General features: G+C 37.9%; 1 protein-coding gene and 1 long non-coding RNA gene across 5 annotated transcripts in view; both read left to right on the top strand.

Moving 5' to 3' along the window:
* Nucleotides 1–21,546, top strand: part of LOC130012501 (uncharacterized) — a 69,843-nt gene that overhangs the window by 30,562 nt on the left and 17,735 nt on the right. The gene's annotated exons all lie outside the window — the stretch shown is intronic.
* LOC126812307 (uncharacterized) overlaps nucleotides 5,325–21,546 on the top strand; it is a 33,957-nt gene continuing 17,735 nt past the window's right edge. The window contains exon 1 of one of the 4 annotated variants that reach the window (XM_050538677.2): nucleotides 5,325–5,456. The gene's annotated coding sequence lies outside the window, so the exon portion shown is untranslated. Of the gene's footprint in view, nucleotides 5,457–12,054; nucleotides 12,577–14,617; nucleotides 14,714–20,252; nucleotides 20,285–21,546 lie in introns of those variants that run through there. The other 3 variants (XM_050538659.2, XM_056100584.1, XM_050538644.2) reach the window with 3 other exon arrangements.

The following is a 21,546-nucleotide window of genomic DNA, read 5'->3' as shown; positions in this document are numbered from 1 at the left end:
TGTTTGTCAAATTCGATTTTTCCACACATTTCGCTTGCATAACCACTCTGTGTTTGAAGAATTTAAAAAGAAATTATTTACACCCCCCCCACCACTAAAATACACTGATTACGAGATATCGCTCTCCGAAAATTCCTGAAGAACACCCAATTGAATTCTGTTAATCATGTCATTTTGGCCGATTTTGAGTATGATTTCGTCTGACATATTTATCATTGAACCAAACTGCATTGGTTTCTTTTGCAAATTGTTTAGGATGAATTGTAGCCCGTAAAACGTTATACCAAGAAAAAAATAAAACGTTTTGTTAAGTAAAGCTATATGACGCCATGACGTCATAGTTTTTATGGCGTTATAGTTGGGACACCAAAATGGCGCCTGTAAATGAGTTGTCGTAACTTTCCTTATACACGGCTTTGCGTACGACGTCACCGTGACGTCAGAACAAAAAATGGCGGAACTATGACGTCACTGTGATGTCAAAATTCAAGATCGTTGACTACCTGATTGATTAGACGGATTTTATTTTCAATGTTGGCCAGAAACTGGGCTTGACTATAGATGTCCAATTTCAGAGAAATGTCACTGCTCCTATATTTAGACGTAGCAGCTCGGCGCTCGTGCTGATGACCCTTAATATTTGGTTCATAGACGTCGAACACGACGATTGGCGAGGTACCAGGTGTTAAAGTTCAAGGCAAGACAGTGCGAGTGCAACCAGAAGTTCTTTTTCAAAGATGTATTACGGTGGCACATCGCACAGGTACAGATATTCAACAGTTCTTCAAATATGAGTTGAGTGCCTTCCCGTCCTCACTGTTTGCAGGAGCTTTCATGCGACATGTAACCAAGTCCGATCTCGCTGAGCATTTGCTCAAGAACGTTTCACCCGTTTCGAACACTTCCCTCGCCAGTGAAATAACTGTCATTGATGGAGGTCTGCTAATTTTTGTAAGGTGGAATAAGGGTACGAATATCTCCAACATCTTAGAAAACTAGCGGTCATTTGTAAAAAAGATTTCCCTCGCCAATCGTCGTGTTCGACGGCTATGAACCAAATACGACAATTTGGCGAGGGAAATCTGGTTGTTTCGGATTCAGTAAATTGGGACTTCTTAAACATACGAACAGTGACATCTTTCAGGAAACTAGCAAGACAATAGCTTCACCTGGAAGTTCCCAGTCCGAAGTATCTGAAGCTGGGGAAAGGTTATTCTGTGCAATGTCAATGTATGGTCACAAAAATGAGATTTCTCTGACTAAAGTCCGGTACCTAAGGTACAAAGCTATGATTGCTAAAAAAATTTCCATTCAAATCAATAGACTTCCTCCAACAGCTGCCGCGGCCGAGCAGCATGCTCACCACGTTCATGTTCAGGTTAGAATTTGGGATGAACTAGACGATGGCGTCGATCCTGTGAATTGGGGTTGGCAAGTGATAGATAATAGATACGTTCCCATCGCGACTGTTCTTCCATCAGCACCAGACAACGTTCTGAATTTCATCTGGTGTAAATGTAAATCGTTGAAACACCAATGCTCGTCATGTTCTTGTACACAGAATGGTTTGAAATGTGTTGAAGCGTGTGGAGGATGCCACGGGGAGGGTTGTCTCAATAGCGAACAAATCAGCATTGATTTAGAAGATGAATTTGGTACGGGGTAGAACAAATGATCCGAATGAATATTTTATGGTGTCCAGAATATTCCTCTTGTCTATTTGCTTGCTGTTATTGCTTTATTCACAACACGTCTCCGCCATTTTGAATTTTGACATCACAGTGACGTCATAGTTCCGCCATTTTGTATTCTGACGTCACGGTGACATCGTACGTTACTTTTGACGTCATTTCTGGATTCCTTGGTATCACTTTCCTATGTTGATAATATATTTCTAGGCTGTAAAATTGATATTTTTGAAGTTATAAATGGTTTTCAGTTTCATTATGTTGACCAAGGGGGTCAAAATTTCAAAATGCTGTACAAAAATTTGCTCAACTCCGATTGGCGGGGAAAATTTTTCTGGAACACTAGGGACATAGTTGTTTCAGAAAATGAAGAAATCATTTGGGTAGGAATTTCTTCCCACAAATTTTCTACCCCGACAAGACTATGTAGTCAGTCTAATAAACTACGTTTTGGCATGTCCTGTTTGTACCACCATATTTTATGCTTATTTTTACAAGAGAGAGAAAGAGAGAGAGAGAGAGAGAGAGAGAGGGGGTTTAACGTCCACTCGACACAGACTAGATCATTTCCGGACTAACACATGGTTCAGTTTTATTTCAATAATCCGTTTGCGCGTAGGGGTCTTTAGCAGTGGGAGGAAACCGGAGGACCCAGAGAAAACTCACGAAATTGGACAGGCGACCCTACTCCTTCTCACGTACAACCAGGGGGTCGAAACCACGACAGACCTTATGATACAACGCGCACTCGCTAACCATTCGGCCATTCAACACCCCAAATTTTAACAAAAACATTTTGTTACGAGCATATAAGTTCTTATTTAATCGATTGCAACTGCATCAACTATAGCTGAAAAGGCTGGAATATATACCATATGCTACCAGAAATTCCGGTGTTTGTTAATTCATGAATAAAATAACATAACCTAAATGTGTTCCATATGTGACATTATGATCGATTATGAATTAACTTTGACGTCCACAGGGAGCCACTGTGGCTAGCCTGGAGGTCGCGTGTTCGATCACAGTGCAGGACGATGGGCCTGACAAGAACAGCTGTCTAGTCGTTAGGATGGGACGAAAAGCCGAGGTCCCGTGTATACATTGCCACGAACTCAAAAGTTCCATCGGTAGGTGGAATTCTATATAAGAGTAGGCCATAGTGCCCGGGCAAAATTTCCCTCATAGCACACTGTATGGCGTATGCTCGTCTTCATTAGCCCAGTCGGGTCAGAGGACAATAGGACGTTAAACCCCATGTTTTTCATTTCATTTCATGACGTCCACGACTATACATTGGGGCTATACACAGCTTTTTGTATACCTTCCCACGTCGAGCTGCAACGATACGCCAGGTCGCGATACGGTGCGCATCACGACTCATAGTCTACTATGCGATTAATATCGCGATATAGGAAATAAATTTAAAAAATGCTGTTAAATTTTGACAGTCTTTCACTGTGAAAATTCGAAGGCCTACTTTTATGATTTACTTTAAATGTGTTTTTTTTCTCGGTCAACTGACCGGATTTCATTGCTGGCATGTTTAACGGGAAATACTAAAAACGACTATATTTACTTGTGACTTTTATCTTGGTATGGGGGATTTCGATCTCAATTTTGCTTTCGTCGATCGTGCGACTTAAATTTGGTGAATTCATTATGAAAAAATTTCAGTTGGCTGGCTCGTATTGCCACAACAATTTCAGCCATTGAAAAGTTTTCTCGTTTTCAGGTCAGTCATAGATTACGGAACAGCAAAGGAAATAACGTTACGTGCTGATTATCAGTGTGTGCAGTATGTACAAATCGCCATTCTCATACAGTAATATTATCATAAATCTCATATTACGGACGTATATAGGCCTATATATCTTAATATGTTTTTTTTTCCGCATATTATTATAGTGTGTATTTTGAACGCAACTTAATTTCCAGCAAGACTTGCTTAACCAGACTGATATTTTAATTTTCACGAAATAGCTATAATAAGCCACTTCATGTGTCGATAACGCTCGCTGAATGTAAAAAAGTTATTTTGCTCATGAAATTATTTACACATTTAAAGAAATATCAGTCTATTTTTGTGAAATTATTAATTGGATAACGAATCGCGATACGGACATTGATTGTATCGTGCATTGTGCATCGTGGATTTTCAAAACATCGCGGTTCATCGATTCATCGTTGCAGCCCTATCCCAGCTTATATATAGCAACAAACGTGTCGTCTAAACTCACTGGCTTCATTAATCAAAAATCACAACTTTTTGACACCGTTTTTTTCCCCGTGAAATCATTTCTTTCCTAATTCAAAGAGCATTTTCATGTACTTATCGAATAATATCTTGAAATAAATATGATCAATATTTATTTCAAGACCAAATTATATATATTATACTCATGTGCGTGCTGTATCATAAGGTCATAAGGTCATAAGGTTCGCCTGTCCAACCTCGCGATTTTTTTTTTACTTTATCAACGAGTGTTGATATTTTTTGATATCAAAAAAGACGAGCAGGAGATTTTATTTATCACCCAATCCCTTCTTACATGCACAAATAGATAAATATAATTCTTTTCTATAGATTTCACTTTTACTGAACTTGATAAAAAAAAGGAGTTCCTTTTTGATTGACAAATCAAATTCATCCTAAGGAGATATCGCAGTAGATTATGAAATTTATCACACAAGCGATATCTACTGTAGAATGTATTATTGGGGGATAAGACGAGAATATTGTATGACCGCTAAAAGTCACCATAGAAAAACGATTTGCAATAGCAAGATGTATCTCTTAATAATGTGTGTGGGGGGATCACGTGGCTAAGTGGGTAGGACTCTGGCTCGCTAGCCTGGAGGTCGGGTGTTCGATCCCTGCATTGGCCGAGAAAGTTCATCCAGATTTTCCGGCGTGGTTTCCCCCTTGTCAGTGATGCAGGACGGAGGGACTGACAAAGACAGCTGTCTGGTCGTTCGGATGGGACGAAAAACCGAGGTCCCGTATACACATTGGCGTGCACGTAAAAGATCCCTTGGCAGTTGGAATTCGACATAAGAGTAGGCCGTAGCGCCGCTGCCCGGGCAAAATTTCCCTCATAGCACACTGTATGACGTATGCCCGTCTTCATTAGTCCAGGTTAGGAGCACTCGGCAAACCTCAACAGATTCCAGTAGGCCTACCCTACATCTAATCTCGGCTGTATGACCAAGTCCGCCATTAGGACTACTTTCAAGTTCCCGGATTACAATGGCGTTGTCCATGACGACTAATGACGTCATTGTTGACGACGTATTTGAAGAATGTTTTATCATACAAAACTTTCAAAGTTTGAAGCTGTTTTTCTTTCAAGTTTATCCGATTTTCTTTAGACAAGGACAAATTGGCACTGAAAATTCTACACACTCTTCGAACGACGCAATTTTGAGAACTTCTTTCTAAACGCGGGCAAGTTTCCCTTATAAGTAAACCGGTGACGCATCGCAAATGTATAGGCGTAGGTGCATATCACTTACTGTTATACAGCCGAGGCTAGATGTAGGGTTCCGGAATCTGCCGAGGTTTGTCGAGTGGGTTAGGAGCAGAACAGTAGGACATTAAACCCCATTTCATTTCATTAATAATGTATGTTTACTGTAACGACATATATTACGCCATCATAGTTAAAACGGGCGTCTTATCATTCTCTGTGTTTAAACATCTGTTTCCTGCGTACAGTGTACAATTCTTATCCAACATTATTATATAATTGTCTAAATCCTTAGCTGGTATGTTGCATTTTTATATATTTTATTGTAACTTTACTCTGGCAATCGGCCCCAACTAGTGATACATATAGCAATTGTCACTTTTATAGCCAGTATTTGGAGATATTCGTTTTGAAGCCATGTTTATAATGTATCTGGGCCCTATAAAATCACTCAAATAGATTTGAACTAAAATCAAAATGAAATTTTATATTTTATGCCTTTCACGAAGATCGATTGTAACTTAAAATGCAATTTTGATAGATTTTAGTTAAAATATCTTGCGCCCGCGCAGTGCACATTTCCAACGTAGGCACTTACGGTGTAAGCAAATGCGTTTCGAAACTGAAAACTGTTGACAGGTTGAACTTACGAGTACAATATCAATAGGGAGAATTTCATACGTTATGATAGCAATGTTTGCACATGATCAGACAGTCGTAGCGAGGTGAAATAGATGAGTTTATTGCCTATTATTCGTTTCGAAATGTATCGGTGGGTTGGCCTTGAACCTAACATTTGATTCGTGACCTTGGGATTTGATTTACTCGCAGGCTTCAAATGTACATAATGTGTATATCGATAAACTATATTAAATCGCTTGAATTTCGTAGTTTTATGGTATTTTGGATAACAGAACCTACTGGGAATTGTCACAAACATATATTTGTGACTCAAACGACTAATCTAGGCTGTAAATTGTTGTTGAATTTTAAAAGTATTTAACAACTTTGAAACTAATCCACCAAATAGCCAATGTTCCAATGCCTAGATTTGAAATGTCATCCCATTCTGTTTTGAAAATACATTGAAATTACCAATGTGCCAAACTCTAATTTATGCTGTGTTATTAACGAAAGACCTATTTCAAATAGAACTATAACATTTGTCAATAAACACATTTGAGATTATTGATTTTTCATTTTACAAATCATCATAACCCCCAAACCATATGAGTAAATACTTTTCATGTGCAGAGGCGTAGCCGTGAAATATATATTAAGGGGTCCGCAACCCTAAACCTAACCCTTTTTTTAAAACCCCTAAAACATAAACAAACACCATGTAGCCATGCTGTCTACACAACTCGTTTGATCATTGGCCCAGACACCGCGTACAAAGTATTATTGTTACGTGGGTGGCTGAGCGGGCGATAAATATTTGGTTTAGGCGATAATGTTTTTGGGTACCTACATGCGATTCACTCTGATAAGTGGCAGAAAAAAATTAACAGAATATTACTGACAGGCTAACTAGACACAATTTTACGGAACACAGGTACTTTTCACTTCACACATGTTTCCAGGATGATTCTCTCTGTGTTTTATTTTAGCAGTATAAACCATATTGGGATATGTACAGGTTTTATACAGATAGAATCTTAACTAATCCTAATAATTGTTGTAAATAAATAGGAGTTTGGGCCTACTAAGTAAATTTATGTAAGTATATTCAGACCCCCCCCAAGAAAATCAGTTGGGGGGGGGGGCGGATCCCCCCCCCCCCGGACCCCCCATGTGTGACGCCCATGTTCATGAGGCATATCTAGTATTATAGGCTTGCAGGTCTTCTAATACCAGAAAATTGACAATTTAAAACCATTGTAGGCCTACACGAAGATAATGTTTTTTTTTATAGATAAGAATGCTCTTATTTCCATGACATTAGATATGAAGTAAGTTCAGGTCTTGTTTTAGTTTTTGTTGTTGTTGGTTTTTTTTTACGCCTATTTATTATTTGAAAATCAGTGCCGCCTTCGGCCCACCTGTCAGGCCATTGACACGAGCGCGGCGAAGGCGCGCGAACGTCTCAGGGAGATGGGGGGGTCTCTCCCCAGGAAAATTTTGAAAATTGACAACCGCAAACCCATTTTCCAAGCATTTCAGACCAAAGCAGTCTTGTAGTACATTTCTTTTTTTGTGTTGTTTGTCAGTCATTTTTTCCTATCTTTTCTTTCTCCTGTCCTGTGTCCTGTCCTCTCCGTCCTTATTTCTTTTCTTTCCTCACCCTCTCCTTTCTTTCTCTTTTCTTTTTTCTTTTTTTCGTTCTCTTTTTTGAAAAAAATATAATTTATACCTGAATCATATGATAATATATAGTAACAAAGAGTTTTGTTTACTTTTTTTTCTTGGGCTTTTAATTTTGGGTGGGGTGTCATCTAATTGCTTAAAATGCAGCTATATTCCACATGCTACAATGAAAAAAAAATTGAATGAAAATTGTTTTTGTGAATGATATATAGTATGTCAAAATTGTGTGACCCGGGCCATTAGCAATATAATCATTATTCCAAATATATATGTCGCAATAGATCTAACCCCGTAGCTCTAATCAATGTTGGGGGGGAGGGGGGGAGGGGGGGGGAAGGGGGCTTAGTGGTTAGCACGTGCGCGCTGTATCATTAAGTCTGTCATTCAGTCAACTGGCGTGGTTTCGAATCCCCGGTTGTACGTGACAAGGAGTAGGGTCGCCTGTCCAACCTCGTGGGTTTTCATTTCACCGGGTCCTCCGGTTTCCTCCCACTGCTAAAGACCCCTACGCGCAAGCGAATTATGGAAATAAAATTGAACCATATGTTAGTCCCGAAATGACCTAGTTTGTGTCGAGTGGACGTTACCAATGGTAAAATGTTTATTTTGTCTTGAATATTGGATATCGGAAGTAAGATCACAACGTCTATGTTGATTTAAATTAACAAATAATTCGTGTTTTCGATGTGAAACATTTTGGATGATATTGACTTAGCTACTTTAAGTTAAGATACAATTTGAACTAACAATATTATTTTAGTGGATTTTATCTAAAATGCTTAAAATCGTTTTGTGAAACGCATCTATCTTAAGTTAGGATGAAATTTTAGTTTAAGATGATTTTAAGGAGATTTAAGTTTTTGCGAAAACAGGGCCCTGACTTATATTGTTGGAAAATTCCTCGCCTACCACATAGACACTCCCAATATTTAAATCTTTTTTGTTTCGCCAAATCAGTGGATACTAATAGTTGCGCTAATAATATTATGTATTAAAAATCATGGCGTTGAGTGTGTCTATGGTGACTTACAATTTGATTATACTTTTAGAGTGCGTAAACTTGAGGATAACTTAAATAAGGCCGTTTTACAAAGATCATTCGTCTATATCATGCGGTCTGTCATTGAGTCAACTAGCGGGGTTTCGATTCCCCGGTTGTACGTGACAAGGAGTAGGGTCGCCTGTCTAACCTCGTGGGTTTTCTCCGGGTCCTCTGGTTTCCTCCCAGTGCTAAAGACCCCTACACGCAAGCGAATTATTTAAATAAAAATGAACGGTGTGTTAGTCCCGTGTGTTAGTCCTCTCTCTATAAAAAACATTACCCAAGGTAGATTGCAGTGGATTTTCTTCTTGTGGTACTATGTATATACATACCGCCTTACAAAAAAAGCCCCGAGATCTTCCTAAGTGTGCCGCGAAATTTTGAACGGCACACTAAGAAAATTTCTCAATAAAGAAGCCAGCTATTTGACTGATGAAATTCGAAACACTGCAATAAAGTAAGTTCATAGCTGTGTTTTTCTTTATTTAGTTTGTCATTCTATGTGTCTATGACTAGTCCGTGTCTACGGTTGTATGCCGTCTATGACTTGCCATGTTTTTATTTTGCAAAATTCAAATATTTTTCATTAATATTTAGCCAGGCGTGTCGCTATTTTTCCATGTGATCCAAGGTGTGCCGTTGGCAAACAAAGATTGAGAACACTGTTGTAGAGTTTGAGTGATTTCGTGTTTATACAAATATAGTGAATTAAAGCTGAAGGCGCCAGAGGCGCTAGCCTCTGACCCGAATTTTTGTTTGAAATATCAAACAATAAAATTGAAAGAAAACACCGAGTTTCAGTGGAGGGGCCTCCTGTACAACCAAAGGATCCCCCAAGTAATTTCTTTCAAACAAATTTCTCCAAATTCTTTAATTATTCACCTCCCAAAACTCCCAAAACTCTATCGAAATTCTCAAAACTTATTATTCGGAACTGAAGACAGAAACAATTCTGACGAATTTGTTTCTGTAGTACATAACTTCCTCGAAATCTCCCAAAGATTTTGAAAATTCCATATGAAAATAAATGAAATATAAATATTTAGATTGTGGTTTTTACATATCGTGTCTTATAATTTATTCGGGGGGTTGTATGGCCGAATGGTTAGCACGTGCGCGCTGTATCATAAGGCCTGTCATTGAGTCAACTGGCGTGGTTTCGAACTGGCGTGGTTTCTATCGTACCGTGAAGCTTAAATAGCCAAAATCCCATAATATTTCGGAGGCGGTCATTTTGAATCGAAAATGGCGGCCGAAAATGGGGTTAGGTCTCGTATGTGGCCGAATGGTTAGCACGTGCGCATTGTATCATAAGGTCTGTCATTGAGTCAGCTGGCGTGGTTTCGATTCCACGGATGTGGAATTATGTTCGATATAAGAGTAGGCCGTAGCGCCGCTGCCCGGGCAAAATTTCCCTCATAGCACACTGTATGGTGTGTGCCCGTTTTCATTAGCCCAGGTTAGGAGCAGAACAGTAGGACGTTAAACCCGATTTCATTTGATTTCATTTCTTTTCCTACTTTTCGACACCAACATAGTTAATAAAGTGTGACACGGAAAAGTTTGCCCGGGAAGTGGCGCTATGACCAATTCCACCTGCATGCTTTGGTTTTACGCCCCAGTCCAAACGACTAGGCATTTGCCAGACCCTTAGTTTCTGCTCCAGTGACAACTGGAAACCTCGTCGGAAAATTATATGTGATAAACTAAGTTAAGGCTTATGGTATATATAAATATTGTTGGAGATATTTATTTATGGTGGACACTGGGGCACCCTACATTTTGGTCATTTTGTATCGTGCAGTTGTCCCGTATCGAATAATAATATATCCATAAATACACACAAAACATTTCTTTGAGTTGAATAGTTGATCTGTCTTGTATATTATATTTAACACACATTAATTAATAACGAAGGGTGTCTAGAAAATAATGTACACAAATATAGCTTTGTAAGGTCACAAAGGTGATTTTATCACCCAATAATACATTCTAAGTGATTACTTTCATAACTTTGCATGAAATAAAATCTATACTAAAGAAATATATGTATAATTTATTTATTTGTCTGTTGTAAGAAAGGGTTGGTGATAAATGAAATCACCTACTCGTCTTTTTTGATATAAAATCCGTTTGAGAGATTTACATGAAATAAAATCCATACCAAAGAATTATATTTATCTAATTGCGCGTTGTAAGAAAGGGTTGGGCGATAAATGAAATCTCCTACACGTCTTTTTTGATATAAAGAATTATCACCCAATAATACATTTTGCTGTAGATATCGCTTGTGTGATAAATTTCATGATTGGTCAATCAAAAAGGAACTACTTTTTTATTTTCAAAATATCAGTTCATTTTTTTTTATTATTAAAAGTAACTTCTTTCCAATTAAAAAAGGAACTAGCTTTTTTTTAATTGACTTTGGTGGAAACACTGGGTCAATATAAAGGATTTTGCAATGGTTGAATTGCTGTCAAAAAATGATCTATCACTACGCCTTAATGTAATCAGGCTCAGTAAAAGTGAAATCTATAGTAAAGAATTATATTTATTTATTTGTGCATGTAAGAAAGGATTGGGTTATAAATAAAATCTCTTACTCGTCTTTTTTAATATAAAAAAAGACTCATAAAAGATTCTCTATATATCAACAAAGCTGCGTTCTTTTTTTACATTATCGATTTGTGTTTAATATCAAAAAAGACCAGTAGGAAATTCCCTCGCAATATATACTCTTAAAAAAACAGTAGGGGATATTCAGAAACATTACAAAACTGCGGAAATGCACTGCTGTTTTTATTAGAGGTGACCAGTGTATGTTAATAACAGGCCAATTGCCTACACATGAACATAAACATTTCATATGGGCGGCTTAGCTCAACCGTAAAGCTGCACTACTCGGTTTCACGGTAAACGATGAAAAGAAAAAAGGTATGCCGACACAAACTGATTTCAACGCTGGTTAAATAACATTTTAAAGTACGGTACCTTTTGTCCGTCTGGGGACTATTCATAAATAATAATGTCATTGTATAGATATGAACAGTATAGTGTATATACACATATTTCCATAGTAACACTGGTTTGAATAAGTTATCCCGTCTTCATTAGCCCAGTTCGGAGCAAAAGAGTAGGACGTTAAACCCCATTTCATTTCATTTTGAATAAGTTATAGTGATCATTGCCTGTGACATTAAATATTAACAAGTTATACGTCAACATTGAAATTTTCTGTATTATATACAAATCTCGTGCTTTACTACTCTACTCATATTTTGAAATAAATATAATATATATATATATATATTCTTTTTTTCAAATTCCAATATGATGTTTTATATTTGTAATTATCTTTTGTTGTAACATGGGTTTATTGATAAATTATTAAAATTTTAACAATTTCCGAAAATTTTCCGATCAATATTATGTCCAATTAATTCGTTATAAATTTCCACCCCCATTAGGATATGTAATCTAATTATCAAGGCTGACCTAGAAACAAGGAAGCCACGCACTTCATTTAATTAATGACACGCGAAATATCCTGCTGAAGATTTGATGGATGTGTTCGACTGATACATAGTATCAAGGTTGGGACACGGTCTGGCCTCATCATCATGCATTGACGGTCACATTAAGACAGGCTATTTGAACGCACTAGGTTTATTGGCGAAACAGTGCCTTCGTTCAATGCAAATGCATGTCGGTCTTGGTAGCTACAGCACTAGACGACACGACACACTCGTGTTTATTTCTGGAACGGATTTTAATACTAGACGTGAGTTTGACGGGAGTGGAGGAACCACCATTTTGATTACATTATAAAACTATGGCTACGAGGATCGTCGATTTCTATACACGAAGTGATTGTATTGTTTGCTAGTCTGTGATACCGTTAACCATGTTGGCTGTAGATATAACGGCAAAGTTTTGTATCTGTTGTGTTTGGGCTTTATAAAGCACAAACATTCTTTGTTTCACGGCCCAAAGTACATTCCGTTATTTCAATTTACGCGTGTGCTATTTATAGAAGAACAAGATCATTTCTCTGTTTACGCAAGGAAGGGTAAGAATTTTATTCTAAATTTGTTCTCGTTTTAGTATTAATGTTTTTCTTATATTCCGAAACACTAAACAGGGAACATTCAGTTATCACGTAGTCCGTGTGGGAAAAGTTAATATATCGCTTTTTTCCCCTGACTTAGATCATATGACATCCGTGAGAAAGTAAACATGACTTCAGTTACATCTCGTGTATTAATTAATCAGTGTGAAATATGGGAATTATATATATATATATATAACAAAAAAATATATAAAATGATCTAACTCTCAGTTAAACATATAAGTAAAATTTAAGTATTAGAGAAAAAAAACACTAAAAATTAAATTTTGGGCTAGTACTTTCATCGTTATCAAACGAACAGACCGGCCATTTTAATGTAACAGCATAGTAACGCATTAAAATGGCCTGACGATTCGTTTGATAACAATGAAAGTATTAGCCAAAAATTTAATTTTTAGTGTTTTTTCTGTAATACTTGAATTTTAGTTATATGTCACACGGTGTTGGATGTATTAAACCAGTGTTAGAACAATAAAGCTTATCCACCCAGTTAATGATATCTTTTTTCACAATCACAACAAAGTGTTATTGTTCATTGAGGTTAGTCTGTTTGTCCAATGAATGTATGCTTCAGTGTGAATCGTGAAATGGAATTTAATTGAATAGAACGATCAACAAACGTAGGATAGGAGCCATGCGACCCATGCAAATAAACCATTCGGTCCGTAGGCCAAAACTTCCGAAATGTCGGCCATCTTATTCTTCTTCGCTAATCAACAAAGACAGACGCTGTAGCAGACATTTTCTCTGTTACTGTCTTCTGCCGCGATGTGCGTGCAAGGTACACGGTGGCCTTTCCTCGATAATAATGGCGATCTCTATTTGAAATATGTCTTGTATCGACTATATTGATGGCCTAAAAAAAAAACCAAAACATAAACCGGATTTACACTGATCAGCAGAGAATTTTCGCGAGGCCGCTACAATCACTGAGAAGGATGACATGTGTCCGGGTTGATTAGGTCGCAACATTAATTATTTTTTCCTTCTGCAAATTAAATACTTTAAATGTTTTTGAAGTATTAGAAAAAAAAAGTATGTTTGAAGTAAATCTGTATAAAAATATGTCCTATTTAGTGTAAATGCATGGTTATTTAAAATGAGTAAAAGTCATCATTCTGCCCGGACCAGTTGACGATTGACGTTAAGTAAACAATGCATCCCCCCTCGAGCCAATTAATGATTGACGACGCGAGATGTGATGATGTCTGGTGTAGAATGCATTTGAAGTTATATATCTGTGAAACAGATTGCAAAAAATACATGTAGTTTATCCTTTGGAAAAATACATGTAGTTTATCCTTTGGAAAAATACATGTAGTTTGTCCTTTGAAAAAAATACAACGTAGTTTGTCCTTTGGAAAAAATACAACGTAGTTTATCCTTTGGAAAAATACATGTAGTTTGTCCTTTGGAAACCACACAGAGAAAGATTCGAACTTGTTTTTCCATGTCCGGATTTACCATTGTGCAGCTAAAACCAGCAAGGGGTCCATTAATGCCCCCCCCCCCTCCTCCGCGCAAACATTATTATATATACATATCTAGAAAGAATATCAATACTTTAATACTTTAATACTAATAGTTTTGGAGAGAGAGAGAGAGAGAGAGAGAGAGGGAGGGAGAGATGGGGTTTAACTTCCACTCGACACAAACTAGGTTATTTCGGGACTAACACATGGTTCAATTTGATTTCAATAATTCCCTTGCCGCGTAGGGGTCTTTGGCAGTGGGGGGAGACCGGAGGACCCGGAGAAAACCCACGAGGTTGACAGCCCTGCGTCCTGCACCATTGACAAAGGGAAGCCATGCCTCTTAACCCATTTAATGTCATCCGTCTAACGGCAGCTGCTCTAATTATATAAAATTTATATCTTATGTAGCGTAAAAAATCGCAACCATTAAAACGAAACGAAATAGAAATTGTATTTAATTTATAGATTGACACAAAAGAATCGATACGGCAGCTGAGAGTAAGATTGCCGCGAGGTCAGTTTGAGACAACGGGTAGAAATGGTTGGTTTCAAAGCTTGATTTTTAATCGTATTTATTTTCTCGATTTTTTGGCTTGAAGTAGGTAAGTCTTTAACCCTATATCACCCACAGTCTTCGACATTGACAACACGAACTATTTGTCAATTTAAATCAACAATGATGTTGTGATCTTACCGCGAAAAGATGGGCTTCTGATACCTTATATTTAAGACAAAATAAACATTTTACAATAGGTACACGAATCGTGTAACATAATCTGTTTCAGCACCATTTGTAACAAGTAGACATATTCCAAATGTCATGGCAAACGGTGACACGGATAGATCTGTTTATTAAGGTTCTCGAATTTTCGTTAAGGTCGCTAGGATAAGGTTAGGACACATGATTGTTTGCGAGATTGTAGGTTAGGGTAAACCTTAGGGCTAGGGTTAGGGTTAGAGTTGGAATTAGCGCATTTGGCCTTATCAAATAGATCTAACCACGGTGACGCCATATTCTTATCTGGGGAGCTTGCGCAATAAATGCTACTGGTGTAGACTGGAATAACTAGACGCTAGAGATTGCCATTCAATTGAGACTTCTCGCGTATTTCGCCGAACATAATTGATTTGAAATTACAGTAAAAACGGAAACGATTGAATGCAAATCAGTTTATATACATTTGTGTCAATTTCTAGGTGCCAAATATTAGCGATTTAGCTCCTTTAATGGCAAAGAAGAGGTCACGTGTTCGACCCCGGTGTTGATCTAGAAAGTTCATCGGGATTTTCCCCGCGTGCCCAGTCGACACAAACTACGTCATTTCGGAACTAACATACGGTTCAATTTCATTTCAATAACTGAGTTCCACTGTACACATTGGCGTACACGTAAAAGATCTCTTCTGTCGGGGAAAAAATTCCCTCATAGCACACTGTATGGCGTATGCCCGTCTTCATTAGCCCAGTATAGGAGCAGAACAGTAGGACGTTTAACCCCATTTCATTTCATTTCATTTCTTTCCACAGAACAGTGGGATCTATTGTTGTTGTGCACAAAGAAATGAATAATGTACCGAACGGATCGATATAATATGATTATTCCTTTTGTCACCTTGAGCGAATTATCATTGATAGTATCTTCATATATTATTCAAATAAATGGCATTAACATAACAATACACACTATGATAGTCGTGGGGTCACGGTGGGTAAGACGCTAGCTCGCTAGCCTGGAGGTCGGGTGTTCGATCCCTGCATTGACCGAGAAACTTCACCCAGATTTTCAGGCGTGGTTCCCACTTGTCAGTGATGCAGGACGGAGGGGTTGACAAGGACAGCTGTCTAGTCATTCGGATGAGACGAAAAAACGAGGTCCCGTGCAGTCGTTTTCGGCATATTCAATCGAAATAATATTCTTTCTCACCATTGTCGTAAAATGTTGAAACGGAAATCACGCTCAGTATATAGTAATAACAATTTGACAAATTGGTCAGTAATACCTGTTCTTATTTACAAATTACCAAATATTTAGAGACTATTATATCCTACCCTGCCTCTAGAAAATTTTGAAATTTGTCAATTCCGAGAACGCTGTTTAGAGCGCCTCTAGCATTCAAAATTCCAACATCAAACCCTTTAAAATACATGATAATGAAAGAGACAAAAGCCTGATTATTCACAATTTTCGTATCATGAGCAATTCATCTATAGACATCTGGCCAAGGCATGCACTGATAGCTGATAATGAGAGTGCTAGAAGCGGTTCGCGACCGACCAGAGAGCAATTACATATCTATCATTTAAAAATGAATAGACTAGTAAAAAGGTTGAAAACTATCATGTATACCCCATGAAAGGGCAGGGTGCCATTTGTATACCCTGGATCCTACTCTCAGTCAGGTTGCGTTTTCGCTAACTAAACTTACTAATATAGCTATGAAAGTACTTCTTGTGAATTCAGCGGATGCTAAAGTATAGGTTTCTATCGTACTGTGAAGCTCAATTAGCCCAAATCCAATAAAATTTCAGAGCGGTCATTTTGAATCCAAAATGGCGGCCGAAAATGGGGTTAAATCGCGTGTGTTCCAATCATATTCGATCGGGATCGAATCTGCGACACCTTGGGTATTAAACCAGCTCCTTACTCACTGAGCCACTCTGGCTTATATCTAATAGAGTTCACATGGATAATAATTGAATCGTGTTATGTCTAAAATAACCTGGAAGAAGAACAACATTACATAGATGACGGCAGAGGAGGCGTAGCCGTGAAATATATATTGGGGAGGGGGGTCCGCAACCCTAACCCCTAACCCTAACCCATTTTTTAACACCCCTAAAAAATATAAACAAACACCATGTGGCCATGCTGTCTACCAAGACACTGCGTGCAAAAGCATTATGGTTACGTTGCTGGCTGAGCGGGCGATAAATATTTGGTTTAGGCGGTAATGTTTTTGGGTACCTACATGCGATTCACTCTGATAAGTGGCAGAAAAAAACTAACAAAATATTATTGACAGGCTAACTAGACACAATTTTATGGAACACAGGTACTTTTCACTTCACACATGTTTCCAGGATGATTCTCTCTGTGTTTTATTTCAGCAATGTACACCATATTGGGATATATACAGGTTTTATACAGATATAGAATCTTAACTAATCCAAATAATTGTTGTAAATAAATAGGAGTTTGGGCCTACTATGTAAATTTTTTGGGGGGTCCAAGTGTATTCGGAACCCCTCGGACCCCCCCCCCCCCATGTGTGACGCCCATGGATGACGGGGTCTCTTTTTCCCCCGGGGGGGGGGGGGAAGGCCGAATGGTTAGCACGTGCGCGCTGTATCATAAGGTCTGTCATTGAGTCAACTGGCGTGGTTTCGATTCCACGGTTGTACGTGACAAGAAATAAGGATCGCCTGTCCAACCACCGGTATCCTCCCACTGCTAAAGACCCCTACGCGCAAGCGAATTATTGAAATAAATTTGAACCATGTGTTAGTCCCTAAATGACCTAGTTTGTGTCGAGTGGACGTTAACCCCCATCCCCCCCCCCCTCTCTCTCTCACCTGGTTAAATATTGACACGTTTTCGTCGATCCGATCGCTTGACCATGGCCAACCGTATAAATGCGATCTATATCGATACTCGCTCTTATCTCTTAAAAGATTAGAAAACGGTGACTATTTGACAATAACTATGAGATAAAATTATGATTAAGAGATAAAATTCTACTGCATTTTAATCTGACAGCCAGGAGATTTCGCCCACAGGGGAGCTTCAGGTATTAGTGTAATGAGGTCTTTTAGCCTTTTCTCAAAGATTCTGTCTATTTGAAATGGTTTTGATAAAGAAAATCAATGTTTTGGTTGATTGAAGTTTATTTGACAAGAGCAGGACGGAGGGCCTGACAAGGACAGCTGTCTAGTCCTTCGGATCAGACGAAAAACCGAGGTCCCGTGTATACATTGGAATGCACGTAAAAGATCCCTTGGCAGTTAGAAATCGATATAAGAGTAGGTGATAGTGCCGCTGCCCGGGCAAAATTTCCCTCATAGCACACAGTATGGCGTATGCCCGTCTTCATTAGCCCAGCATAGGAGCATAACAGTAGGACGTTAAACCCCATTTCATTTCATTTATTTGACAAGAAAAAATTATGTGTGTGATTATGTGTAAATTAAATATACATTATTGGAGATTAGAGAAGGAGATCACTATAATAGTAAATGTAATAGATAATGTAAAGGGAATTTGCTGAAAATTTCATTCAAATTGATGCACTCTGAACCAAGAATTTAGCTGTTGAATTTTGGGCATATAGCCTCGATCATCATTACTAAAGTAGGTACGATAAAATACATAAAACAGAACCTGAAGCATATCTGAATCACGGTCTATATATGACACTGGTTGATCAATATGATTGCGAGGTAATGAAGACCAGATCAACAGGGCCAAGAACTGCATCGGAACCAAGAGTGTTTGAGAGAAATCACGTGATTTGTAACATTAGATGAAGTTGTAGTTGACCATAATAATAGCTTCTTTTAACCTCGCGCAAAGAGAGGGGGGGGGGGGCGGGTACGTTTGTATAAATGGAATTTTATAATAACAGAACTGCTAGTTTAGTTCTAATTTATGGGCCAAGAACTCGAGAGACACGTGGATAATTGACTATTGTAAAATGGAGAAAATTACACAGTAGCGTGTCATAAAGTGCTACCTAATATCATGCCCCCCCCCCCCCCCCCCCCCCCGCAAAAACGATTTATTGAAATAAAATTTTAGATAATTTATAATTTTTACTGAAAACACCCCAACAAAACCGAATAGTAGCCATAGGCCACCAATTTCTGTATCAACCATCAGTGAATCATGAAATAGTATTTCGTTCTCTGCTCCTCTTTTATGGAATTCACTGCCTTACAACATTAGAATTATTGACTCCCTAGACAAATCGGCCCCGTTTGTCGCGACGCAGGAGCGCCATCACGTAGTGATCTCTAAAACTATTATGGCCACTTCCGCCTTCATTTCTATCGGGTTTGGAGCTCAAAGGACGGGAATAAACTCGCTCTAACTTGACTGAATGAAAAATCTAACATACCTTTCGACTTTGTGGAATAACAATCTATAATTCTAGTGATCTTTTTTTTGAAAATCTTATCGGATTCCTGAGAACAGATGTATTTTCTTCATGATCACCATCAAAACATTGACGAATCGATTATGTCGTAAATTTTATGTTACATGTAATTAGATTGCCATTACTTAGATTTTCCTTCTTCTCGCTGTTTTATTGTCGATTTGTGATGATACGAATATTTAGTATATATTAAAGACGTCTCTATTCATTTGACCTCATTTGACGTTTAAACCTATATAATGTACATGAATTTTAGGTACTATTTTTTTTGCGGATGAATACAGCTGTTCTGTATTGTATTCTGTTGTAGACTGTGAAAATTTTTGATCCATGTGTCGACGCTTTAAATCACATGGATCCATTAAACCTTCTAACTGTTTAATTCCATTTTTTTCATTGAAGATTCTTATTTTACAAATCTTTCCTTACACTAGAAACGTAATCACTGGATGCATTTAAATCTCATCTGAAGACGTTCCTGTTTACAGAAGCGTTTCCGTAGTTCAATAGAGAAAACTCGAAAAGCGCAATAAAAACTTTAGTTTTAGTATTATCGCGCTATATAAATAGACGATTATTATTATTATTATTATTATGTGCGATCGGACTTATGGTTAATTACCGTCTTCCCCCTTTAAAATGTAATTGATCGTTGATATAATTTGACAGATTGGTAAATAGGTAAAGGGGATAAAGCTGATTATGTGACGATTAAATGATGATGATTACCTATCTAGCCTAGAGCTAGATGATATGGACACAGTTATCTCAACTGCATTCGTGTATAGGTCTATGGATATTAAAACGCCGAGTAATACGTGTCAAGTCATAACTGACTTGAATGCACAAGGAGGCTGCAACAAGGAATCGACCCACCAGATAATTATTATGTTAAGTTGTGAACGTAACAGTTGTTAAATTTATTGAATTTCTGATTAAATTTCATAGAATATAGCGTGCATGAAAGTATAATTTTAACAATTATGAAGCTACAACCCCCCAGAAAACAGCACTACGGCAGTAAGTGGGCGTTTAGATTTATTATTATTATTGTTATTAATTCCTTGCTTACATGAAATTTTATTCTAATATCACCACACTTATATGTCGAAATGTCACTAGCATAAATTAAATAACCAGTAATTGTTAACCATGATACTCTTGTGGAGCCGCGGTGGCTCAATGGTTAAAACATTAGTCTCGCTAACCTGGGGGTTCGCGATGTTGACCAAGAAAGTTCATCGAGATTTTCCGGTTTGGTCCCCCCCTTTCCATGGTGCAGGGCGCTATCAATTACTAAATTATTAAAGACGCTCTTTTATGTCTGTAAAATGTCGCAAATTAAAATGAATTTAAATCCTTATTCAATTTACATTTTCTTAGTCATGAATACAGTAAATTGTTTGACACTTTAAATCAGTGATTCTCAACCAATGTGCCTGTGTGCCATGAGATCTTTCTAAGTGTGCGGCGAAATTTTGAACGGCACACTAGGAAAATTTCTCACTAAAGAAGCCAGCTATTTAACTGAAACACTGCAATAAAGTAATTTCATAGCGGTGTATTTATTTAGTTTGAGTCATTTCTATGTGTCGATGACTAGTCTGTGTTTACGGTTGTATGCCGTCTATGACTTGCCCTGTTTTTTATTTTGCAAAATTCAAATAGTTTTTATATATATTTAGCCAGGTGTGCCGCTATTTTTTCATGTGTTCCAAGGGCAAAAAAAGGTTGAGAATCACTGCTTTAAATGGTCGAATAATGGGATTATGGGATAAGTGTTAAAAGTATGACATTAAGGCAAACGTATTGAATTGTATTAAAATCATGATATTGAGGCACACACATTGAATTGTGTTAAAAGCATGACATTAAGGCGAGAGAGAGAGAGAGAGAGAGAGAGAGAGAGAGAGAAATGGGGTTTAACGTCCACTCGACACAAACTAGGTCATTTCGGGACTAACATATGGTTTAATTTTATTTACATAATTCGCTTGCGCGTAGGGGTCTTTAGCAGTGGGAGGAAACCGGAGGACCCGGAGAAAACCCACGAGGTTGACATTAAGGCACACACATATTGATTTTGACATATTGTTCATTTAAGAGAGAGAGAGAGTGAGAGATGCGGTTTAACGTCCACTCGACACAAACTAGGTCATTTCGGTACTAACATATGGTTTAATTTTATTTCAATAATTCGATTGCGCGTATTTAGCAGTGGGAGGAAACCGGAGGACCCGGAGAAAACCCACGAGGCTAGACAGGAGACCCTACTCCTTGTC

The sequence above is a fragment of the Patella vulgata genome, chromosome 1 (assembly GCF_932274485.2).
Source record: "Patella vulgata chromosome 1, xgPatVulg1.2, whole genome shotgun sequence".
NCBI classification, from domain to species: domain Eukaryota; kingdom Metazoa; phylum Mollusca; class Gastropoda; family Patellidae; genus Patella; species Patella vulgata.
The sequence above is the reverse complement of the archived record's forward strand: the minus strand, read 5'-3'. Positions and strand labels throughout refer to the sequence as shown.